Source organism: Oryx dammah, unplaced genomic scaffold, assembly GCF_014754425.2.
Source record: "Oryx dammah isolate SB20612 unplaced genomic scaffold, SCBI_Odam_1.1 HiC_scaffold_18, whole genome shotgun sequence".
NCBI classification, from domain to species: domain Eukaryota; kingdom Metazoa; phylum Chordata; class Mammalia; order Artiodactyla; family Bovidae; genus Oryx; species Oryx dammah.
The window spans coordinates 56,006,888-56,031,128 of NW_024070202.1; the positions used below are offsets into that span (position 1 = coordinate 56,006,888).

The 24,241-nt window shown below is 37.4% G+C and overlaps 1 pseudogene; it reads left to right on the top strand.

Moving 5' to 3' along the window:
* The first annotated feature begins 10,484 nt into the window (after positions 1-10,484).
* Positions 10,485-23,385, top strand: LOC120877517 (annotated as a pseudogene).
* The last annotated feature ends 856 nt before the right edge of the window (positions 23,386-24,241 follow it).

A 24,241-nucleotide genomic window follows, 5' to 3' on the forward strand; every position in this document is an offset into this window, starting at 1 on the left:
AGAGGACAGATGTGGCATAGACTAAGGAGGGCATCCACACCAGGGACTGAGAGAGATGATGATGGGAGATCGGTTACATAAGGATTTATCAAATATGAAAATATTTTTAAGATGATGGGAGCAGATTCTCCCATTAAAGGAAGTTGCAAACATGGCAAGAATACACAGAAGAACTGTACAAAAGAGAGCTTCACGACCCAGACAATCACGATGGTGTGATCACTCACCTAGAGCCAGACATCCTGGAATGTGAAGTCAAGTGGGCCTTAGGAAGCATCCCTATGAACAAAGCTAGTGGAGGTGATGGAATTCCAGTGGAGCTATTTCAAATCCTGAAAGATGATGCTGTGACAGTGCTGCACTCAACCTGCCAGCAAATATGGAAAACTCAGCAGTGGCCAAAGGACTGGAAAGGGTCAGTTTTCATTCTAATCCCAAAGAAAGCCAACGCCAAAGAATGCTCAAACTACTGCACAATTGCACTCATCTCACATGCTAGTAAAGTAATGCTCAAAATTCTCCAAGCCAGGCTTCAGCAATACGTGAACGGTGAACTCCCTGATGTTCAAGCTGGTTTTAGAAAAGGCAGAGGAACCAGAGATCAAATTGCCAACATCCTCTGGATCATCGAAAAAGCAAGAGAGTTCCAGAAAAACATCTATTTCTGCTTTATTGCCTATGCCAAAGACTTTGACTGTGTGGATCACAACAAACTGTGGAAAATTCTGAAAGAGATGGGAATACCAGACCACCTGACCTGCCTCTTGAGAAACCTTCCTGCAAGTCTGGAAACAACAGTTAGAACTGGACATGGAACAACAGACTGGTTCCAAATCGGAAAAGGAGTACGTCAAGGCTGTATATTGTCACCCTGCTTATTTAACTTATATGCAGAGTACATCATGAGAAATACTGGGCTGGAGGAAGCACATGCTGGAATCAAGACTGCTGGGAGAAATATCAACAACCTCAGATATGCAGATGACACCACTCTTATAGCAGAAAGTGAAGAGGAGCTAAAGAGCCTCTTGATGAAAGTGAAAGAGGAGAATGAAGAAGTTTGCTTAAAGCTCAACATTCAGAAAACGAAGATCATGGCATCTGGTCCCATCACTTCATGGCAGATAGATGGGGAAACGGTGGAAACAGTGGCTAACTTTATTTTTCTGGGCTCCAAAGTCACTGCATATGGTGATTGCAGCCATGAAATTAAAAAATGCTTACTCCTTGGAAGGAAAGTTATGACCAATCTAGATAGCATATTAAAAAGCAGTTTTAATTACAGTATTAATCACAGCATTACTTTGCCAACAAAGGTCCGTCTAGTCAAGGCTATGGTTTTCCCAGTGGTCATGTATGGATGTGAGAGTTGGACTATAAAGAAAGCTGAGTGCTGAAGAACTGATGCTTTTGAACTGTAGTGTTGGGGAAGATTCTTGTGAGTCTCTTGGATCGCAAGGAGATGCAACCATTCCATCCTAAAGGAGATCAGTCCTGGGTGTTCATTGGAAGGACTGATGTTGAAGCTGAAACTCCAATACTTTGGCCACCTGATGTGAAGAGCTGACTCATTGGAAAAGACTCTGATGCTGGTAAAGATTGAGAGGGCAGGAAGAGAAGGGGACGACAGAGGATGAGATGGTTGGATGGCATCATCAAATTGATGGACATGGGTTTGGGTAGACTCCAGGAGTTGGTGATATACAGGGAGGCCTGGCGTGCTGCAGTTCATGGAGTCACAAAGAGTCAGACATGACTGAGCAACTGAACTGAAGAGGATAATTGTATTAAAATGAGGTATATGTTAAAAAGCCAATAGAAGAGATAAAATAAAATACTAAATGTATCTATGTGCACACACACACACATATATTTGATTCTAAAGAAAGCAGGAAAAAAAGAACAGAGAACCATTAAGAAAAATAGAAAACAACTACTGAGATAGCAAATTTAAAATGAACCTTATTGATAAGTATTGTTGTTAAGTATTGTTGCTAAAGTATTGTTGCTAAATTTTATCTGACCTTGGGACCCCATGGACTAGAGCCCTAGCCCACCAGGCTCCTCTGTCTGTGGGATTTTCCAGGCAACAATATTGGAGTGGAATGCCATTTCCTTCTCTAGGGGATCTTCCCAACCCAGGAATGGAACCTGCATTGATAGGTGGATTCTTTACCCCTGAGCCACCAGGGCTTTCCCATTGATAAGTATATTGAATGTAAATAAACTAATGGCTTCAATTAAAAGAGATTTGGGTTTCCCTGGTGGTCCAGTGCTTGAGTCCACCTTGCAATGCGGGGGACACTGGTTCAATTCCTGTGCCACAACTACTGAGCCTGTGTTCTAGAGCTCACGTGCCACAACTACTAAAACCCTCTGGGTGAGAGTCAGTGCTCTGCAATGAGAAGCCACGATGAAGAGTAGCCCCAGCTTACTGCAACTAGAGAAAGCTCAGCAGTTAACATTTTGGACCACATAAGTCTTTGTTGCAGTAGGCTCACTGCAGGATATTTAACAGCATCTGTGACCTCTACCCATTAGATACCAGAAACACCATTCCTTTCCCTTCTGTTGTGACAACAAAAATTTTCTCCAGGTATTTCCAAATGTGCCCTGAGGGACAAAATCACCCCTGATTGACAATGTTAAACACCCCAACATTCGAATCATAGGTGTCCCAGAAGAAGAAAGGGCATGAGAAAATAATTGAGGAGATAATAGCTGAAAACTTCCCTAAAATGGGGAAGGAAATAGCTACCTAAGTTCAAGAAACCCAGAGAGCCCCAAACAGGATAAACCCAAGGCAGAACACCCCAAAACACATATTAATCAAATTAACAAATATCAAACACAAAGAGCAAATATTAAATGCAGCAAGGGAAAAGCAACAAGTAACACACAAGGGGCTCCCCATAAGGGTAACAGCTGATCTTTCAATAAAAACTCTTCAGGCCAGAACGGAATGGCAGGACATACTTAAAGTCATGAAAGGGTAAAACCTACAACCCAGATTACAGTCCCCAGCAAGGATCTCATTCAGATATGAAGGATAAATAAAAACCTTTACAGATAAGCAAAAGCTGAGAGAATTCAGCACCACCAAACCAGTTCTTCAATAAATGCTGAAGGATCTTCTCTAGACATGAAACACAGAAAGGTTTACAAAATTGAACCCAAAACACCAAAGTAAATGGCAATGGGATCATACTTATCAATATTTACCTTAAATGTAAATGGGTTGAATGCCTCAACCAAAAGACAAAGACTGGCTGAATGGATACAAAAACACGACCCCTGTATATGCTGTTTACAACAGACCCACCTCAAACCAAGGGACACATACAGACTGAAAGTGAAGGGCTAGAAAAAGATATTTCATGCAAATGGAGACCAAAAGAAAGCAGGAGTAGCAATACTCTTATCAGATAAAATAGACTTTGAAATAAAGACCATGAAAAGAGACAAAGAAGGACACTACATAATGATCAACGGATCAATCCAAGAAGATATAACAATTATAAATATATATACACCCAAATAAATAGGAGCACCTCAATGCATAAGGCAAATGCTAACAAGTATGAAAGGGGAAATTAACAGTATCTTAAATAATAGTGGGAGACTTTAATACCCCACTCACACCTATGGATAGATCCACCAAACAGAAAATTAGCAAGGAAACACCACGGATAAATGATACAATGGACCAGTTAGGCCTAATTGATACCTATGTTACATTTCACCCCAAAACAATGAATTTCATCTTCTTCTCAAGTGCACATGTAACATTCTCCAGGATAGATCACATCCAGAGTCATAAATCTAGCTTTGGTAAATTCAAAAAAATTGAAATCATTTCAAGCATCTTTTCTAATCACAGTGTGGTAAGATTAGATGTCAACTACAGGAAAAAAACTATTAAAAATACAAACATATGGAGGCTAAACAACATGCTTTTGAATAAACAACAAATCATGTAAGAAATCAAAAAGGAAATCAAAATATGCATAGAAACAAATGAAAATGAAAATGAAACTACAACCCAAAACCTATGGATACAGTAAAAGCAGTGCTGAGGAAGGTTCATAGCAATACAAGCTTACCTAAAGAAACAAGAGAAAAATCAAATAAATAACCTAAATTTACACCTAAAGCAACTAGGAAATGAAGAAATGAAGAACCCCAGGGTTAGTTCCCTGGTGGCTCAGACAGTAAAGCATCTGTCTGCAATGCAGGAGACCCAGGTTCAATCCCTGGGTCAGGAAGATCCCCTGCAGAAGGAAAAGGCAATCCACTCCAGTACTCTTGCCTGGAAAATTCCATGGATGGAGGAGCCTGGTGGGCTACAGTCCATGGGGTCACAAAGAGTTAGACACAACTGAGCAACATCACTTTCACTCTCAGGGTTAGTAGAAGGAAAGAAATCATAAAATTGGGGCAGAAATAAATGAAAAAGAAACAAAGGAGACTATAGCAAAAATCAACAAAACTAAAAGCTGGTTCTTTGAGAAGATAAATAAAATAGACAAACAATTAGCCAGACTCATCAAAAAAAAAAGGGAGAAGAATCAAATCAACAAAATTAGAAATGAAAATGGAAAAATCACAACACAGAAATACAAAGGATCATAAGTGACTACTATCAGCAACTATATACCAATAAAATGGACAAATTGGAAGAACTGGATGAATTCTTAGAAAAGTATAACCTTCCAAAACTGAACCAGGAAGAAATAGATAATCTTAACTGACCCATCACAAGCACAGAAATTGAAATTGTAATTAAAAAATCTCCCAACAAACAAAAGCTCAGGACCAGCTGGCTTCATAGGTGAATTCTACCAAAAATGTAGAGAAGAGCTAACACCTATCCTACTCACACCCTTCCAGAAAATTGCAGAGGAAGGAAAACTGCCAAACTCATTCTATGAGGCTACCATCACCCTAATACCCAAACTAAAGATACCACAAAAAAAGAAAACTACAGGCCAATATCACTGATAAACATAGATGCAAAAATCCTCAACAAAATTCTAGCAAACAGAATCCAACAACATATTTAAAAAATCATACATCATGACCAAGTGGGCTTTATCCCAGGGATGGAAGAATTCTTCAATATTTGCAAATCAATCAATGTGATACACATTAACAAATTGAAAAATAAAAACCGTATGATTATCTCAACAGATGCAAAGAAAGCATTTGACAAAATTCAACACCCATTTATGATTAAAAAAAAAAAAAAACAACTTCCAGAAAGCAGGCATAGAAGGAACATATCTCAACATAATAAAAGCCACACATGTTAAATCCACAGCAAACATTATCCTCAATGGCAAAAAATTGAAAACATTTTCCCTAAAGTCTGGAATAAGACAAGGGTGCCCCCTCTCACCACTACTATTCAAAATAGTTTTGGAAGTTTTAGCCACAGCAGTCAGAGAAGAAAAAGAAATAAAAGGAATCCAGATTGGAAAAGAAGTAAAACTCTCACTGTTTGCAGATGACATGATCCTCTACATAGAAAACCCTAAAGTCACCACCAGAAAATTACTAGAGCTAATCAATGAATACAGTTAAGTTGCAGGATATAAAATTAATACACAGAAATTCCTTGCATTCCTATGCACTAACAATGAGAAAACAAAAAGAGAAATTAAGGAAACAATTCCATTCACTGATTCACCATTGTGACAAAAAGAATAAAATACTTAGGAATAAATTTACCTAAAGAAACAAAAGACCTATATGTATAGAAAACTATAAAACACTGATGAAAGAAATCAAAGATGACACAAATAGATGGAGAAATATACCATGCTCATGAATTGGAAGAATCAATATAGTGAAAATAAGTATACTACACAAAGCCATCTATAGATTCAATGCAATCCCTATCAAGCTACCAATGGTATTTTTCACAGAACTAGAACAAATAATTTCACAATTTGTATGGAAACATAAAAAAAACTCAATTAGTCAAAGCAATCTTGAGAAAGAAGAATGGAATTGGAGGAATCAACCTGCCTGACTTCAGACTATACTACAAAGCTACAGTCATCAAGGCAGTATGGTACTGGCACAAAGACAGACATATAGATCAATGGAACGAAATAGAAAGCCCAGAGATAAATCCATGCACCTATGGACACTTTATCTTTGACAAAGGAGGCAAAAATATACAATGGAGAAAAGACAATCTCTTTAACAAGTGTGCTGGGAAAACTGGTCAACCACCACTAAGAATGAAACTAGAACACTTTCTAACACCATACACCAAAAAAAAAAAAAACTCAAAATGGATTAAAGATCTAAATGCAAGACCAAAAACTATAAGACTCCTAGAGGAAGACATAGGCAAAACACTCTGACATAAATCACAGCAAGATCCTCTATGACCCCACCTCCCAGAATAATGGAGGTAAAGCAAAAATAAACAAATGGTACCTAATTAAACTTAAAAGCTTTTGTACAATGAAGGAAACTATAAGCAAGGCAAAAAGACAGCCTTCAGAATGGGAGAAAATAATAGCAAATGAAGCAACTGAAAAATAATTAATCTCAAAAATATACAAGCAGCTCATGCAGCTCAATACCAGAAAAATAAATGACCCAATCAAAAAATGGCCCAAAGAACTAAACAGACATTTCTCCAAAGAAGACATACAGATGGCTAACAAACAAATGAAAAGATGCTCAACATCACTCATTATCAAAGAAATGCAAATCAAAACTACAATGAGGTACCATCTCACGCCGGTCAGAATGGCTGCTATCAAAAGTCTACACACAATAAATGCTGGAGAGTGTATGGAGAAAAGGGAACCCTCTTACACTGTTGGTGGGAATGCAAACTAGTACAGTCACTATGGAGAACAGTGTGGAGATCCCTTAAAAACTGAAAACAGAACTGCCATACGACCCAGCAATCCCACTGCTGGGCATACACACCAAGGAAACCAGAATTGAAAGAGACACATGTACCTCAGTGTTCATTGTAGCACTGTTTACAATAGCTAGGACATGGAAGCAACCTAGATGTCCATCAGCAGACAAATGGATAAGAAATATGTGGTACATAAATACAATGGAATATTACTCAGCTATCAAAAAGAATGCATTTGAGTCAGTTCTAATGAGGTGGATGAAAATGGAGCCTATTATACAGAGTGAAGAAAGTCAGAAAGAAAAACACCAATACAGTATATTAACACATATATATATGGAATTTAGAAAGATGGTAATGACAACTCTATTTACAAGATAGCAAAGAGACACAGATATAAAGAAAAGACTTTTGGACTCTGTGGGAGAAGGTGAAAGTGGAATGATATGAGAGAATAGCATTGAAACATGTATATTACTGTATGTGAAATAGATGACCAGTCCAAGTTTGATGCATAAAACAGGGCACTCAAAGCCAGTGCACTGGGACAATGGGATGTCCCAGAGGTGCAATGGGATGCAATGTCCCAGAAGTGCAATGGGATGTCCCAGAGGGACGTGGGAGAGGAGTTTGGGACTAGGGAACATGTACACCCACGGCTGATTCATGTGAATGTATGGCAAAAACTGCCACAATATTGTAAAGTAATTAGCCTCCAATTAAAATTAATTAATTAATTTTAAAAAATCACCCCTGATTGAGAACCAACTGACTAGATGAAAACCAAGATCCAACAATATGCTGCACATTCTTAAAGGGAAAGGATAGGGAAAGGATGCAAATACTAATTATAAGAAAACTGGTATGATTATATTAATATCAGACAATGCAGATTTGAAGACGAAGGGCATTTGCAGAAATAGAAATAGTTCATAATGATAAAGAGAATCTACCTATTAAAAGGACATAAATGTTCATGCACCTAATAACAGAGCTTCAAAATACATGAAGTATAGATGGACAGAAACAAAGGGAAAAGAAAATCTATAGTCATGTTTGGAGACTGAAACACTGCTGTTTAATTAATTGGTAGCATAACTAGATGAAGATCAGGAAGGTTATAGAAGATTTGAACAATGTATTTAACCAACTTGACCTAAATGATACTTCTAGTATTCTAGAAGTGTTCTTAGTATTTTAGAGTACATTCAACAACCACAGAGTATACATTCTTTTCAAGTGCACTTGGAATGTTTACCAAGATACATCATATGCTGGGCCAAAATGTAAGTCTCATTAAATTACAAATGACTGCAATCAAACAAAATATTTTCTATAACAACATAAATAAAAGTCAATAATGAAAAGGCATCTACAGAAGTCTTCAAATTTTTAGAAAAATAACATATTTCTAAGTAACTGCTGAGTCAAAACCAAATCACAGGATAATTATTAAATATTTAAAATTAAACTTCGAAGTTCTTCAAAACAGTTTGTTTTCATACCCCACTTTCTCAGGACCAACTGGTTTTAGATATTCCCCCCCACAAAAAGCTTCATTAAAATCATTCAATTGCTTTCGAATCTTTGGGCAGTCACCCTTTGTTTTTCATCTCACACCTATAGGAATGGAAAATCTAAAAAAACGTAGTAAATGTTAAACTTATAGAGTTTTACAGAGATAGGTGTAAAATAAATACAGATCTCCATCTTTCCTTATTTTATAAGCCCAGAAATCATTTTTAGTGTAGAGGATATTAGGGTTGCAGAAAATTATGGTTATAATTAGCTTATTGCAAGTCATATATTTGCAACTAGGAATGATCTTATAATGCTAACTATGTTGTGAAAAGGAATTATTTTAGTGTTAGATTTTGATCAAGCTAAAATTAAAAAAAATTATATCTAGACTTGTGAGTGAAATTGCAGGGAAAAAAGAAAAAAAGAAAAATCTAAAGCAACCAGTATTTTTTTTAAAGGATACGTTATCTTCAAAGAAGCAAAATGTATACTAATAACATTATTTAAGCAACAGCAGCAAGAAAAATCAACAGGCAATAGAATGATGAAATCAATATGCAGAAAGAAAATAATGACCAACATAGGAAGTCTACACCCAGGACTTCCTATGACAGAGTGGATAGGAATCCACGTGGCAATGCAGGGTCATGGGTTTGATCCCTGGTCCAGGAAGAGTTCACATGGAGCAACTATGCTTGTGTATTATAATTAATGAGCCTGTGCTGTAGAGTCCAGGAACCACTGTTACTGAGCCTGCATGCTGTAACTACTGAAGCATGTTCGCCTAGAGCCTGTCCTCCTCAACAAAAGAACCCACTACAGTGAGAAACCTGCACACTGCAGTGAAAACTCAGCAGAACCAAAACTAAATAGAATTTTTTTTAAGTCTACACCTAGCACAAATATCCTTCAGAAACGAATATGAAATAAAGACATTGTTAGGCAGCAACCCGATGGACATGAATTAGAGCAGACTCCAGGAGATAGTGGAGGACAGAGAAGCCTGATGTGCTGTAGTCCATGGGGTCACAAAGAGCTGGACACTGAACAACAAGGTAAAGATTTAGAGAATTTGCTACCAGTAGACCTTCAATTAGGAATTAAGTATATTCTTTGGGCAGAAGCAAATGATACTGGTTAGAAGGTTAGCTATGCAGGAAGCAATGAATTCCCAAGAGAATCATAAATACATGGTAAATCTAAATGAACACTGACTATGTAAAGTAATAATAACCTGTGGTTTAAAGTATCATGACAGTCGCTCAGTCATGTTCGACTCTTTGAGACCCCATGGAGCCTGCCAGGCTCCTTTGTCCATGAGATTCTCCAGGCAAGAATACTGGAGTAGGTTGCCATTCCCTCTCCAAGGGTTTAAAGTATAGAGAGTATTAAAAGCATAGGTAAATAACACCATATTGATTGTATTTTCCTGTTGGAGTGTTAAAAGTACTAATTAACTTATAATTTCTAGGGTTAAAAAATACCTAACTTTCAGACTAACAGAGGAAAAACTAGAATTAAAACTTGGTGACTTTCATTAAAAAAGCAAAAAAGAGGTGAAAAGAGAACACAGAATGGGCAGGATAAATAGAAGTCATGTTAAGATGATAGATTTAAACCACATTTACTGTTTTAAGACTTGGAGCACAGTACATAGGAGTCTGACAGAACAGAGTGACTTAATCACTTTGTCCTAGTGAAAGTGAAAGTCATTCAGCCATGTTGAACTCTGGAATTCTCCAGGCCAGAATACTGGAGTTGGTAGCCTTTTCTTTCTTCAGGAGATCTTCCACCTTGCAGATGGATTCTTTACCAGCTGAGTTACCAGGGAAGCCCAAGAATACTAGAGTGGGTAGCCTATTCCTCCTCCAGAGGATCTTCCTGACCCAGGAATTAAATGGGGGTCTCTGGCATTGCAGGTGGATTCTTTACCAACTGAGCTACTAGGGAAGCTAAGAAGTCCTCTTTAGTAAGTTCCCAAAAATGGAAGTTTAAAAATGCTACTTCGTGAACACTTTAGGTATCAGAGCGGCAACAAGGCACTCTGCATCCATTCTATCTTTTTATCCGCACGATGAACTCCCTACTTGGAGGTGAGGATTGCCAGAGGGTGCTCAGTTAGTCAGCGACCAAACAGGATTCAAAACAGTTCAAACTCATCCCAACCTGAGCATACATCCCACCATGACACAATTCCTACCATATTATAAATCTAGTTTGGTCATGTTGTTTAAATATATCTTAAGCTTTTAACTGCTCAGAAGAAACAGATGGACAAATGTTTTGCAACAAACCCAACTTTTAAAAATTAAAATTCCCAAGATTCCTCTAAGTTAAATAAACAGATTTTTAAGACAAACATACCAAGCTTAGCCTATAGTCATGTGCACAGCTACTCATATTCAAAGCAAGCATTTGCAGAGATGCTGTGCATCCTATATTTTTCCATTTTGTGGCCCACACTGCATATGCATTTCAGTTTCTACTTGGATATCCATTTAATTCTGCCAAGAATATGCATTCATTTCTTGTTAAAAGTAGAGTTTTCATTTCTGAAATGATTTATACGGGAGGACAATATAATTACATTAGAAGACATTTTAATTTGCAAATTCATTTCCAGCCAAGATTTGTGCAAAATAAAATCTAATTTATGCCAAAGAATATCAAACATGCTAATCAATTTTTTTAATGACTTCCCAAGAAGAAACTGGTGTTGGTTATGATTTTTTACACAGCATTGTTATCTTCCAACCATATTGCTTTTTAAAAGTATTCAATTTATTTTTATGCTCTTTCAGTAATGAGGATTGTGTTATCTATTTACCACAAAATGAGAACTTCATTGCTCAAATGATAAAAAAGGAAGATTTTGATTGTTTTCTTTCAAGTCACTTATTTCCAGGCACATTCACTTTTATTTCTGTCACTTTTTTTTCCTACTGCTTAATCCCTAGTGCCTTCTATACTAATCTGTTAATTTTATATTATTCATACTGTTCATGGAAGAATTGATGCTTTTGAACTTAGTGTTGGAGAAGATTCCTGAGAGTCCCTTGGACTCCAGGGAGATCAAACCAGTCAATCCTAAAGGAAATCAGTCCTGAATATTCATTGGAAGGACTGATGCTGAAGATGAAACTCTAATACTTTGGCCACCTGATGTGAAGAACTGACTCATTGGAAAAGACCCTGATGCTGGGAAAGATTGAAGGCAGGAGGAGAAAGGGAGGACAGAGGATGAGATTGTTGGATGGCATTGCCGACTCGATGGACATGAATTTGAGCAAGCTCTGGGAGTTGGTGATGGACAGGGAAGATGGCGTGCTGCAGTCCATGGGGTCACAAAGAGTCGGACATGATTGAGTGACTGAACTGAACTGACATATTATTCAATATAATGCTGAAGTGACTGTAGCTTGTCCCAAGACCGTTACAAGAGAACAAGTTGTAGAAAGAAAAATTGTCACTAGAAAAGATAAATGGATGACACACTGGACCTTAAGCTCTGTTTCTAATGGAAATTCTCATGCAGCCATGAGGAAACATGAACTGCCTCGTTAACTTTACGTCCTAGTTCTATCAGCGATTGATTTTTAATGCCTATGTTCATCATTTATGAGCTCTTGCCAGTCTTTATACACATTTACAATTAAGCTTTATAAGGTGAACTAGTCACACGGTGGTGCTCACTGCATCATCAGTGAGAATAATTGAAGAATAATTCACAAAGAAGAAACAGAGCTGCTGGGCCAGTACTATTTTGTGATGCAAATTACTAATGATTAAATGTCGAATGTGGAAGCTATAATTGCCACTGTATTTGAATTGACCTTAAAAATCACCAACATATCATGAAGATACTTTTGGAAAATTGAGGTAACATTGCTTACTTTTTTTCATATTTCCACAGCATCTTTCAGCCAACATTTCTGACAATACTGCAGTGAGGCCATCTGCATCACCAACATATTTGTCACGGACCGAAAGATAACAGATTTGGAAATTGTTGCACATCAAAACAAAGCAGATCACAGTGAGCCAAAAACATTAGTTTTTCAAATGGGTTTTTAAATGCCAATTCCATAGTCTCAGTAAATAATCCATTGAGCTTTTTAGAGTTGTTTGGAATAGCTCTTTTTTCCTTTTAATAGAGAGGCATATTTTTTAAAAGTAGAACACTAGGTTTCAAACGTGCTTTTGATAGTTTGTGTATAGTTGGAGGTGGGACAAAACCGTTAAGGCTAGTTTTGCCATTACTGCAACTAAGTTAAAAATAAATGTCCGGAAACCAGATTGATTTGGGAGATATTTTTGACTTTACCCCTAGAGGATAGCTAACATAGCCAACCTCTGTTGTAAGCCTTGGTATTTGTTAACTCATTGATTTCTTTCAACAATCATCTGAAGAAGGTACTGTTGTTATCAATATTTCAGGAAAGAGAAAATGAGGCAGAGGGCTATGATAAATCACTAGGATCCTTCAGTAGGAAACAGAAGGGTCCCATCTAGGTGGTCTGGCTGAGAAATCTAATTTCTAACCAATGTGCTGTCTCTCTTTAATTGTTCAAATTGAGGGCAAAAAGTTTTCTTTCCTCAAAGGCACAGAGGCACATTTGGAGGAATTCTAGTATATGCAGGAAGTCTTGAAGAATATTTACAATGGAGCCAATCATTAATTCAATTAGTGGATCCTGTCTGTGGGTTCTTCCCTAATAGAAGACTGAACTGCAGACTTTCAGCCTCTGACATTTAAAGTCTTGCTCAGTGCTCTACTATATATCATTTAATCCTCACAACAACTTTATAGCCTGCAGTGCATTTATTATCTTAATTTAAACCCACATGATGTGGACTTTTGTGAAAATGAATGCAGAGAATACCACAAATATTCTGAAAATGCCAAGGGTTTAATATAGTTCTACACCTCTTTTATATATTTGTAAAAAGCTTTGCCATAAAAATTTGAGACCAAAAATATCAAAGTTATTCTGATAGTCTGTTCTGTAATGAATTTTCCTAACTGAAGTATAGTGGATTTACAATATTGAGTTAGTTTCAGATGTACAGCAAAGTGAATAAGTGTATATATTCTTTTAGGTGTATAGATAGATAGATTCTTTTCCAGTGTAGGATATTATATCAAATATAGTTCCCTATGTTATACAATAAATCCTTGTTGTTTATCTATTTCATATATAGTGCTGTGTATCTGTTAATCCCATACTCCTAATTTGTCCCTTCTCCATCCCTTTACCCTTTGGTAAGTTTGTATTCTTATGCCTATGAGACTATTTCTGCTTTGTGATATCACATGTATTATTTTTTAGATTCCGCATATAAGTGATATCATGCAATATTTGTCTTTCTCTGTCTGGCTTTCTTCACTATGATAATATCTAGTTTTTCTAACATAAATAAGTTAATACAAGAGACATATGAGGCAATGATGTTAAAATAATGTGGAAATAATATTGGCTGTTTCATAGACTGTTTTTCTAAGTCCAAGGGATTCAAAACTGCAGAAACAGGAAAAGAAAAAGCCCTCAGATGGGCTGGTGATCTGGCAACATGAGCCTTTGGGGCTGTATTTTAGAAAAACTACCAATGAAAGCCTGTTCACAGGGCTCTTTCCCCAGAGAGGTGCCCGAGCCTGGGGCAGTTCTTGGCTGCTTGGCAGGGCCACTGCCTCCTGTGATTACTAAGACTGCAGCCCCATAAGCTCTGATTTCCATGTCCTCTGGCTCTATCTCAGCTAAGATTAGCCCTCACCTGATAAAAATTTGTCCTCATTCCTATTCTATTGTTTTGTGCAATCTAATATTCTTTGCCGCACATTCCAGCTACTCTGTGGAGACGGAAATGGCAACCCACTCTAGTACTGTTGCCTAGGGAAGCCCATGGACAGAGGAGTCTGGCGGGTTACAGTCCATGGGGTTGCAAAGACTCAGACACGACCGAAGCGACTCAGCAGGCACCAGCTACTCTGAGCTGCTTGCCTTGATGGGCCATTTTAATCCCCAGCTATGAATGAGGATATTTGGGGCGTGGGCAGTGGTGGCTGTTAGTGCTCTGGTTATCATTATGAAAGGTAGCTTATAATGCAAAACAGTAATCATGAACAATCAGATGAAAATATTTTTAAAATATTTTCAGATATTACAATTCTTTACCTTCATGTTTGCATTTTCCCACCAGGTTCTAAACCTGCTCTGTGAGAGGATATCCTCTGTGGGAGGATATCAAAGTCACCAAGGAAAAATTTTATATAAGCCATACCTTTCTACCCTTCCCTTCTGCAAGACTATGTTATGTTGAAAACTACCATTCTTAGCAGGGGAGTGAAGGGGATGAAGTATAACCTACATTTCCCTAATTCCTCAAAACTTTCAAACTCAAGAGTTTCAGGATCCTTAGGAATTTATAGACTTTTTTTTGATGGCAGGGAGGACAGTTCTATGTTTAAATGTACTTATGTAACAAGCTTTCCAAAGGGTAAAAGAGTTCTGTTTTATGTTAAGTACTATCATGTAAGATGTATCAGTATATATTTTTTACAGCAATTTTAATGATTCTTTCATATCTAGACTGATGAAGATGCTGTTAGTTTTAGAAATATCAGTTAAAGGGAGAAACACTAAAGACTCCTCCTAATTCTCTGAAGATTTCAGAGTAAAATTATTTCTATCTGGCTTTTAGTTTAAAGAAATCTTGGTCTTTTACTTTAAATATGTATGTAGATTGTCATTTTCTGTTTCTCCCGAGAGACTTTTCTGTCCTGAAATCAGAAGGCATCCCTTTAGGTTGGTGGCCCTCAGGTGAATAAGAAATGCAGTTGAGATTGAAGAAATGATGAATCTGCTCAAACTATCTCCTCTTCCTTCCATCATGTCCAGCTATCTAGCTTGAAATATGCACTGTTAAAAGTGCACAGCCCCATAACCAGGTTAGACAATTTGGAATTGTTGAGAGTCTCTTTCATTATTTGGCACTACTGATTTTATTAAATAAATTTAATAAATTTTACTTATTTACAATTTACACTCCACATATCTTTGACATATTTGAGATGATCAACAGTAAAACTATATCCATTATGGAAATAAAAAGTAATTCTTCCCCTCTTTCCTACTTATCCTTCCCAACAATACAAACGTGAAAGTCAACTTTGAATTCAACATTTGTTAAAATTATAGGAAAAACAATAAGCCAAAATAATATTTGATTATTTCCTATCAGAATATTCTGGTAACCTTAGGCAAAGGGGAAACTGGATAGGTAGCGAAAAGGTTTTGTTTAGAATTAAGAAAATGTGCCAGTTAGTAGGTTTTTGTCTCCCCTTCTAACTGTGTTATGTGATGCTGGAGTGGGGACTTTGCAAACCACTTTGCCAACTGGCTCCCTATTAAGCTCTGCCAATTATAGGTGGGTGGGTGGGTCGGTGGGTGTGTGTGTGTGTGAGAGAGAGAGAGAGAGATTTTAAGTGTGTGTGTGTATGTGTGAGAGAGAGGTTTTAAGCACATCTAACATCTTTTCCTTGTTTTTCCAGTTCTAAGGGAGGCAGCTGCTACCTCATTTTCTTTTTTGCCTTTTCAGTCACCAAATTAACTTTACACCTAATTGATAATTACTTATGCTCTATTTTCTGTTAAATAGTCTGACTTAGTCTCATGACTAGATCTTAATGGATACAATGATGGACACCAGGTCATGTCTCACGTCTCCTAATATGTTTACTTACATGAAGCAGCATGCCTCCTAAGATAGTCACACACTCCTCCTGAGCTCTTAATTCAACAGTCTTCCCATGAGATCAAGCTTTTGTTATATATAATGTTTCTTTTAACAAATAAGCACGTAAAGCATTGTTTTATTCCATTTTTAATTTTTGGTAAAATTCTTATGGTTAAGATTGTCATTTGCTTCCTTTGGATGTGTAAATGGACCATGTTAGTCAGACCCATGACTGCATGAATTACACATGAGTAGAAAAGCTCCGTTAGCTCCTCCCAAGGACTAATTTTTCTATTTGAAAATGGTAAATAAATTGAGGATGGTGGTCCTAGAAGGTTAAAAACTAAACCCAGTTAGAAGTCTGGTTTATTTAATGCTATCAGAATATTTTTTAAAAAATTAAAGTTGGTAGAAAGACTGCTAGTTCTATACAGAAAGATATTATACTGAGAGTCAGCAATTATTTTCTGCACAAAGTTTAATTTCCAACTTTCTGACAAGCCACCATTGCCTTCTCAACATTACTGTTGTCATGGGAGAGTAAAGTTCTCTTTTTCTTCCACAGATTAGTCCATTCATAATGCACAATAACCAAGGCTCAGGGGTTTTCAGGACTATAAGAAAACATATGGCCAAGACAGTCAAAAAAGAAAGACAATATAAAAACCAAGATCATGAAGCAGGAAGGACCTGAATTTTGAGTTTAAATAGAAGGTAGGAGCCAAATTTACTTAGGATTACCTTAACAGTGGAGCACAGAAGACAGAGGAATAGCATATTTAAAGTACAGGAAGAAAAAACTATCAACCAAGAAGTCTAAACGCAGCAAACTTTGAGAGAACTTAGAGCCGCCTAACAAGAAATACTAAATAAAGTCCTTCAGACTAATAAGAAATGACTCGGGATGGTAACTTGAATCCACAGGAAGAAACAAAGAGCACCAGAAATGATAAATATGTGAATAACTATAAACAAGTATAAAAATTTTTATTTTTCTTATAATTACTCTAAGAGATAAAAGAATGTATAAAAAATAATTATATTGTTGGGTTTACTATATAAATGGATAATATATAGCACAAAAAAGAGGGAGGCTACCTTAGAGTAAAGCTGCTATTTTATCAGAATTAGGTCTGTTTTAACCTGATGTACATTGTGATAAATTTTGATGTAAAAATAACACCTAGCATAATCACTAACAAAATAACTAAAAAAAATACTTAAAAATTTGGCAGAGGAATTAAAATAATACAGTTTGACACAAAAGAAGGCTGTAGAGAAGGAACAGATAAACACAAAATGTGACTCATACAACTTAATAGAAAGAAAATTAAACAATCTGATTTAAAAATGGGCAGAGAATCTGAATTTAAATTTTTCCAAAGAAGACATACAAATGACCAACATGTACATGAAAAGATGCTCAACATCACTAATCAGGGAAATTCAAATTGAAACCCACAATGAGATAGTACCTCATACCTGTTAGAATGGCTATCATCAAAATGACAAGAAACAAGAAGTGGTGGTGAAAAAAAGGGAACACTCGTGCACTGTTGGTGTGATATATATTGGTGCAGCCTTATGGAAAACAGGAAGATTCTCAAAAAGTTAAAAATAGAACTACCATATATGATCCAGCAATTTCACATCTGGATATTTATCTAAAGGAAACACAAACACTAACTTGAAAAGATACAGGCACCACCGTGTTCACTGCAGTATTACTTACAACAGCCAAGATATGGAAGCAACCTATGTATCCATCATAGATGAATGAACACAGGCGACGTGATACACACATGCACGGAATGTTATTTGACCATAAAAGAAGGAAATCTTGCCATTCATAACAACCAGGATGAACCTTAAGAGCCTTATACTAAGTGCAGTAGGTCAAAGACATCTACTATATGATTTTACTTACATGTGGAACATTAGGAAAAAAAATAAACACTAAGCTCATAGCTAGAGAGAATAGATTGATGTTGCCAGAGGTGGGATTAGAGGCAGACAAAATAGGTGAAGGGGGTCAAAAGATAAAAACTTCCAGTTATAAATTAAAAAGTCATGCTGATGTAGTGTACAACAGGGTGACTAGAATTAATAATACTGTATTGCATATCTGAAAGTTGCTAAGAGAGTAGATCTTTAAATTTCTCATTACACATACACAAAAAAATTTGTAACAGTGGTGACAAATGTTAACTTACTGTGATCATTTGCAATATAATTATCAAATCATTGCACTGTACACCTGAAATTAATAAAGTGTTAAGTCAATTATATCTCAACTTTCTAACAATATAAGACATCTAGAAGATAATAGCAAAATGCAAACATTTTCAATGAAATCAATACTTGCATTAATGTGATTATACTCTAATTGAAAGGCGGATATGGTCAGACTGGATTAAAAAAGCAATTATCCAGTTATATGCTGTCTACGGAGACACATACAGAGTCCAAGGCACAACTGGTCAAAAATAAAAGAATATTAATATATCTGGAGTGGCTACATTAAGATTAATGGACTTTAAGTCAAGAAATATTACTAAAGACAGAGAGACATTTCATAATGATGAATCAACATATCATGAAAATAAATCAGTTTTAGTCTACACTTACCAAACAAAGGATAGACAATTAAATAACTATAATTAGAAATTTTAATGCCCCACTTTCAATATTGGATAGAACAACCAGGCATAAAATCAAAATGGACATAGATAAATTGAACACAATTCATTTAATCTAATGTGTAGATTGTGGTAAGTTAAGATGCATATAGCCACCCACATTCTATCCAACAGAGAATATATTGGGTTAGCCAAAAAGTTCATTTGAGTTTCTCCACACAACAAACCCTCACAAAACTCAAAAAACCATATAGCTAATATAATTCTTTCTGGTGAAAACCAATGCTTTCTCCCTGATTCAGGAAGTGAAGGATATCGATACTCTCATTGCTTCTGCTTCAGTGCTGTACTGGTGATTTAGCCAGCTTAATAACAAGAGAAACCAAGGTAATGTAGATTAGAAAGAAAGATAGATATAAAACTTTATTATTTGCACACGGCATGATGTTATGTACAGAAAACCCTATAGAATCAAAAAAACTACTTTAATAAATCAGTTTAGCAAGTTTTCAGGACATAAAATACACAAAATTACATTATATATCTACGAAAACAATGAACAATCTGAAAACAAAATTAACAATTTCATTCACAATAGCTTCAAAAAGAATAAAATAGTTATGAACAAACAGCAGAAGAGATATACACTTTATCTCACGAACTTTGCTGAAAGTAAAGACCTAAGTGAAAGGAGAGATATAACACATTCATGGATTGGAAGACTCAATATTGTTAGGATGGCAGTTCTCCCCAAATTGATCTATAGAGTCAAGGTCAGCCTTATCAAAAACTCAGCAAGTTTTTTGGTAGAAATGGGTGAGTCAATACCGAACTTTATATGGAAATACAAAGAACCTAGGACAGTCAAAATTTTTGAAGAACAACAGTTAGAGACCTTACACTTTTGTTTCCCCAAAACTCCCAACTAAAGCTATAATCAAGACATTGCAATGTTGACTTAAGAACAGACATATAGATAAATGTAATAGGAGAGTCTAGAAATAAACCTTTATACTTATAGTCAATCAGTTTTCAACAAAGTGCCAAGCAATTCAATAGGAAAAAGAAAGTCTTTTCAGAAAATGGTACTAAAATAACTGAATATCCATATGAAAATAAAAACCTCAGATCTTCACATTATAACATTCAGAAAAATAAACTAAAAATGGATCACAGATCTAGATATATGAACTAAAAATATGAAACTTCTAGAAGAAAACAGGAAAAAAATCTTCGTGATACTGAGTTAGATTTCTTAGAAATCTTTTTTGTTCCAAAATCATGATCAATAAAATAGAAAATTGATAAATTGGACAGACCTCATAAAATTAAAAACTTTTGCTCTTCAAAAAGCACCATTAATAAAAAGTCACAAACTAATAGAATACATTTGCAAGTTATATGCCAGATATCCAGAATAGAATTAAGAAAAGAAAACCACTTAAAACTCCATCATAAGAATTCAAGTAACCCAATTTAAAAATCAGCAACAGATTTGACAAGCATTTCACTAAGAAAAATATATGAATGGCTAATAAGCCCATGAAAGGGTGCTCAATATCCTTAATCATTAGTACTGTAAGTTGCTCAGTCACGTCCAACTGTTTACGACCCCACAGACTGTAGCCCACCAGTCTCCTCTGTCCATGGGATTTTCCAGGCAAGAATACTGGAGTGGATTGCCATTCCCTTCTCCAGAGGATGTTCTTGACCCAGGGATCAAACCCTGGTCTCCTGTATTGCAGAACTCTTTACCATTTGAGCTACAGGGAAGACCTCATTATCATTAAAGAAATGCAAATTAAAATCATAGTGAGATACCATTCCAAACTCATCAGAGTGGTGCAATGTAAAAGACTGTCAATATGAAGTGTTAGCAAGTATGAGAAGAATCTGGAACCCTCATACATTGCTGGTAGGAATGTAAAATGGTAAATAATTTAGCAGTCACTTCAATAGTTAAATATTAGCTTACTATGATTATAGTTAACTTACAACTCTCTGGGACTTTCCTGGTGGCTCAGTCGGTAAAGAATCTGCCTGCAATGCAGGAAACTTGGGTTTGATCCCTGGATCAGGAAGATCCGCTGGAGAAGGGAATGGTGACCCACTCCAATATTTTTGCCTGCAAAATCCCATGGACAGAGGAGGTGGGTGGACTACAGTCTATGAGGTTGCAAGAGCTGGACACAATTTAGTGACTAATCCTCCACCACCACAACTATCTAGCAATTTCACACTTTGACAACTACCCAAGAAAATGAAAATGTATGTCCATATAAAGACTTGTAAATGAATATTCATAGCACCATTAGTCATCATAGCCAAGGACTGGAAACAATCCAAATGTCCATTGGCAAGTGGAGGCATAAACAAAGACACAGAATATTTTCAACATGACAAGGATTCCTAGGTTGCCCTTCTTTAATCACACTCATCCCCTTCCTCACTGTACCTCCCACACCATTCCCTGTCCTGCCCGTGATCCCTGGCAACTACTAAGTTCTCCTCAATTTGTATAATTCTGTCATTTCAAGAATGTTGTATAATGAAATCGTACAGATGGTAGCTAACCTTTTTTGGATTGACTCTTTTCACTCATCACAATGCCCTGGAGATTCATTCCAATTGTTGCATGTATCAGTAATCCATTTCCTTGTTATTACTGAGTAGTAGTCAAGAATATGAATTCCAGTTTCTTTAGTCATTCACCCATTGAGGAAAGTTTGATCTGTTTTTAGTTGTTGGCTATTTCAAATAAAGCTGTCATAGACATTCATTTACATGTTTTTACATGCTGCTGCTGCTGCTAAGTCACTTCAGTCGTGTCCGACTCTTCACGACCCCATGGACTGCAGCCTACCAGGCTCCTCCGCCCATGAGATTTTCCAGGCAAGAGTACTACAGGACAAGTTTTTATTTTTTCTGGGATAAACACCCAAGAGTATAAACAGCTGGGTGTTATAGTAGTTGCATGTTTAGTTTAAGAAACTGTCAAACTGTTTTCCAGAGTATCTAGGAACTATCTTTTTAAAAGTTCTAGGCTGAGAACGAGAGCAGATCAAACCAGAAGATAAATGAGCTAAAGCCAAAGGTGACGAGGCCCTGAGTGCTGGCAGCATGAATGATGCACCACAATGCTCCCCTCAAACAGTAAGTTAGGTCCCCAGAGCGTGTGCTCTCCAGCAATCACTCAGTGTCCTTCTCCAAGAAAGGCGATCATCAGAAGGCTTACAAGGATGGTGACAATCGGTTGACTTAAAACCTGACTGGGGCAAGGGCTCTATTCCCCAAAAGCAGTAGCTCTTGAGTTTTAAACTCATTCAAAAATCACCACTCAAATGTATGAGATGAGTTTAAACATGAAGCAAATAATCCTCAATCCTCAGCTCAAAGATGGTTTACAGAATATGGAGCCCTGGTCAGCAGAGAGGAAATTCAAGAATCCTTTCATCATGTCTGATCTATACCAGAAGTTGGACAGTGATTCCAGGACAGGAACACTGCTCATGGATCCTACATACCAGGAACCGATAGAGCAACACACAACAGGCCATCTGACCCGGGCTAAACCTGCAAGATCCGTAGGTCATGACTACCCTCGGTGTCTCCTCCAAGGAGATCTGGGCAGTCTGGATGAGGAGAAAGAAGCTGAGACACCTGCACCACCACCATCTTCTCCCAAAAAGGAGACCAAGCCAGAGCCAATGGAAGAAAATCTTCCAGAGAATAAGAAGCAGGCACTGAAGGAAAAAGAGTTGGGGAAGGATGCCTGTAAGAGAAAGAAAAAAAAAAAAAACTTTGACTCAGCCTTAAATAGTACGACAGAGCCAACACCAGGACCCCACCAACATGACTCACATGACCAATCGAGGAGCCAGGTACTTCACAAAGGATGGCCAGAGTGAAAGGAGATTGGTGAGAAGGCCTTTGAAGAGCAGCTAAACAAGCGAGAAGACTATCAACAGATTGCCAAACCTCACACTCAAACTGGAAGAGCCTATTCCATGGAAGGAAAGCACAAGAATGGCGTCCATTTCTACAAGTCTCTGGCAGAGCACCAAACCCTGAACTACATAAACCCGGAAAAAAGGCAATGAAAATATTCAGAGAGGGGACTATCCCCAGGCCAGAAACCATCAAATGGGAACCTGAGAGACACCAAATTGTACAGCAAGTGAGCTGCCTGCTCCATCGAACTCCTGGAGTTTCAGCTGCACTCAAGGACTGTGAGAAATATATCCAGTTAGAACTGACTCTCACCCAGGGTTATCCATGGAAAGTAGCTGCCCTAAGAATCAACAAAGGACTATAAAAAAGCCATGGATGTCCGCTATAAGGCACTAGACCTGGACTCCGACAGTAACGAGGTAGCTGACAGTCACCATGGCTACACGGTGTTACAGAATCACCAACACAACAGCCTTGAAGATGTGAAGAGATAGGCCATGGCCAAGGTGCAACAGATGAGTGACCTGGCCACGTGGCTTATCTTGGAACAGATGACGAAGAACCCTGGCACTCAGAAGACACTTAGAGAGTCCTGCAATAATGTGGAAGCTCCAGAAGCTGATGGAGGTGGGTCTGATTGCAAGCAGGTAATGACTCATTATCTCCTTCCCTTCACCCTCACAGGAGCCAGAACTGTGGCAAGCAGCATGGAGCAGAAGGGACAGACAGGGAAAGGAGAACAACTTATCTCTCTATGTTTATATAGACCAACGTGGAAGACAGAGATTTGTACTCCGGTTATTCGTGCAGCCTCTCGGCCCTTCTAGCACTAACACTGTCTCTCTTGCTGCCCCCAGACTGCACGTCTCCCACCCGTGCTCCTCAGTGACTGTCCAAGCTGCTCTGCCATAGTTGGTGATTGGTGGGGTGGGGGGTGGGGTGGCGGTGGGCAGGGAGTGGAAGCATTAGCCTCTCAGTTGTGTCCTTGACTCTTTGCGACCCCATGGACTGTAGCCCACCAGGCTCCTCTGTCCAAGGAGTTCTCCAGGCAAGAATACTGGAGTGGGTAGCCATTCCCTTTTCTAAGGGATATTCCCAACCCAGGGATCAAACCTGGGTCTCCTGCATTGCAGGCAGATTCTTTTACCATCAGAGCCACCCGCCAGGCAAAGGGGGAGGCTGTTCTTTCCAACCTCAGGTCCCAACTGTCTTCACACTATAAACTCTATGACCTCTTCACCAGCAAAACCAGCCAGTCAGGCCTGGTTACACATTTAAAAAAAAAACAGGAAAGAAAAAGTAGTTCTGTTTATTGTTAATACCAGACAAGAGAAAGACAAAATATATCTTTGTTCAAGCTTAGGTCTTTTACAGGAAATAGGAAACCAGAAGTCCATTCAGATCTTATCATAGCTTAATTAATGAAAGAAGGTGACTGTGCATTATTATCAAGGTTGTCTCTGGGGGAAAAAAAAAGCCACTGATTAACAATAGCAACTTAAAACTT